The sequence below is a fragment of the Myotis brandtii genome, unplaced genomic scaffold, assembly GCF_000412655.1.
Source record: "Myotis brandtii unplaced genomic scaffold, ASM41265v1 scaffold127, whole genome shotgun sequence".
NCBI lineage: Eukaryota > Metazoa > Chordata > Mammalia > Chiroptera > Vespertilionidae > Myotis > Myotis brandtii.
The window spans coordinates 2,707,261-2,710,180 of record NW_005354464.1 but is presented as its reverse complement, the minus strand read 5'-3'; the positions used below and the strand labels follow the sequence as shown (position 1 = coordinate 2,710,180).

The 2,920-nt window shown below is 41.8% G+C and overlaps 1 long non-coding RNA gene across 1 annotated transcript in view; it reads left to right on the top strand.

Moving 5' to 3' along the window:
• LOC106724959 overlaps positions 1-1,320 on the top strand; it is a 7,775-nt gene extending 6,455 nt beyond the window's left edge. Inside the window, exon 4 of the long non-coding RNA XR_001360780.1 lies at positions 987-1,320. This is a non-coding gene — a long non-coding RNA (uncharacterized LOC106724959). The remainder of the gene's footprint in view (positions 1-986) is intronic.
• The last annotated feature ends 1,600 nt before the right edge of the window (positions 1,321-2,920 follow it).

Sequence of the window (2,920 nt, the reverse complement as noted above, 5' to 3'; positions counted from 1 at the left end):
CACCCATCCATCCATCCACCCATCCACCCATCCACCCATCCACCCATCCATCCATCATCCATCATCCATCATTACAGGGAGTTGGCCTTGCACAGTTGTGAGAGCTGGTTAAGCAGTCTCGGTAAGGCTATTGTCTCCATGTCTAATGTTGACACTTGAAGTCCACTGTGTAGGTAGTCAGGAAGGGATGATGAGTGTAAAGTGGGGGAGATCAAGAGAAGGGTGGAACCCTCGAGCATGAGCTGAAGCCTGACAGGATGAACTTGAAAGCTGTGTCAGTTCTTATCACCTCTGACCTTGGTGTCAAGCTGTTCTGCAGAAGCGAGGGCCCTATGTCACACAGCTGAGCACAAACACCTGGCTGTTGTGTTAAAGGAGCCGAAGGAGGATCCAGGGGAAAGGAGAGAAGTTGTAGGCTTAGTTGCTGCTTCATGCCAATAAGATGACTCAGCAGATCAGCTGAAATGTGTTTGAGTCCCAAATGGCTGCTGCTTCCTATCTGCCCTCCGACTCTCCCAGGAGTTTTCCTTTGGGCCCACCCTACTGGGAAGCACGCAAGAAAGGAAAACGTAGGTCAGATGTAAGCCATCGTAAGTTGTTCCCAGAGTATGGAGCTTCTGAAAATCAAGCTAAAGATTTTGGGTGATACAGACAATAAGTAAGTGGCCACTGGAATTTTTTTTAATTTTATTTTTGTGTGTGCTAGAAGTGACAAGGGTGAACTGACCTTGAGGACAATGAGACTGTAGTGGTAGGCAGGACAGATTGGAGACCTGACTGGGGAGCTCAGAATGCCAAGTAAGTGGAGGCAAGGGGGTCCAGGAAGCTGGAGTGGAAAGGGAAGTGGCAGAGCCATGCCTAGAAATTTTACTGCTTGTGCCAGGGCACAAAGCTTGCTTTTGTGCATTTGGGGAAGAGGGCAGGTCTACATTCAAAGCATTGCCTGCCTTTGACATTGGTGTGCTTGTCCCATCCCTTTTTTTCAGCCCTGGACATTTCAGTGCCCTGGGTCAGAGTCCCAAGTTTGTGACCCTAGATGGGGTCCTGAAGAGAACACAGTGGATATTTGTTGTGTTTTGTGACACCCAACAATAGTCATTGAAAATACTTTCTGTGTTTGGGGAATTTTCCACATGAAGGTTCCTACTGGAAGCCAGTAGATCACTCCTCGCTTGATTTCCATCCAGGGAGACTCCAATTTGTAAGAGAGTAGGAAGAAGCAGGGGCCACACAGAAGCATCTTTTTACTGCTGAATAGATTCTATTGTATGAATATATCCCATTTTCTTTATTTACCAATTTATAAGTATTTGAATAATTTTCAGTTTTCATCTATTATGTACAATGCTACATTTTGGTATACCTCATATTTTTCCTGGATAAGTACCTAGTAGTATAATTACTTTGTCATATGGTAAGTTCAATTTTTAAAAAATTGATTTTAGAGAGGAAGAGAGAGAGAGAGAGAGAAACATTGATCAGTTGCCTTACATATGGGCCCTGACTGGGGATCAAACCTGCAACCTGGGTGTGTCCCTGGACCAAGAAACAAACCTGCCACTTTTTGGTGCATGGGGCAATGCTCCAACCACCTGAGCCACACCAGCCAGGGTGGTAAGTTTAAAAAAAATTTTTTTTGTGAATATATTTTATCCCATTAATTTTTAGAGAGAGTGGGAGGGATGGAGGAAGGGAGAAACATTGATGTGAGAGAGACACATTGATTGATTACCTCCCTGCACATGCCCTGACTTGGGCTGAGGATGGATCCTGTAACCCAGGTATGTGCCCTTGACCGGGAATCAAACCTGGGACCCTTCAGTGCACAGGCCAATGCTCTAACCACTGAGCACACCAGCCAGGGCACTAAGTTCAAATTTTAAGAACAGTTTTTACAGTTTAAATTTCTATTTTACATTCCAATCTCAATGCCTGGGGGGTCCACTTTCTCCAGCTACTCACTCAAACTTCAGAAGGCCTGTCTTTTTAAATTATAGCCATTCTGGTGGATATGCAGAATTATCTCATTGAGTTTTAATTGGCATTTCCCTAAGGACTGATGATATTGAATTTCCATATAAAGTTTAGGATCAACTTGTCAATTTCTACATCGACTCCTGGCATTTTGATAGGGATTGCATTGAATCTGTACAACAATCTGAGGAGAACTACCATCCTACCAATATTGAGTCTTTCAATCTATGGACTTGAGTCTTTAAATCTTCTTTAATTTCTCTCAGCAATATTGATCATTTTCAGTGTATAAACATGTCACTTCTTTGTTAGACTTATTCCTAAGTCTTATTTTTGATGCTCTTGTGAATGAAATTGTTTTCTTAGTTTTGGATTGTTTACTGCTAGAATATAGAAATACAATTGATTTTTAAAATATTGATCTTGTATCCAGTTGCCTTGCTGGATTCATTTTTTAATTATAGCAGTTTGAGGCAGAGGGCAGGGGACTCCTTGGGGTTTTTTACATAGAGGACAATGTCACTGAGGATAGAGATGATTTTTACTTCTTTCCCATCTGGATGACTTAAAAAAATTTTTTTTGACTGGCCAGAATCTCAGTACAAGGTTGATTAGAAGTGATGAGAGCAAATATCTACATTTTTCCCATTTTAGAGACAAACATTCCATCTTTCACCACTAAGTATGATGTTAGCATCAGGTTTTTGTAATCAGGTAAGGAACTTCCCTTCTATCCCTAGTTTGTTGAGAATTTATACCAGAAATGGTTGTTGGATTTTGTTAGATGCTTTTTCTGCATCTGTTTAGAATCCAGGGGTAGGCAAACTTTTTGACTCGAGGGCCACATGGGTTCTTAAACTGGACCGGAGGGCCGGAACAAAAGCATGGATGGAGTGTTTGTGTGAACTAATATAAATTCAAAGTAAACATCATTAAATAAAAGGGT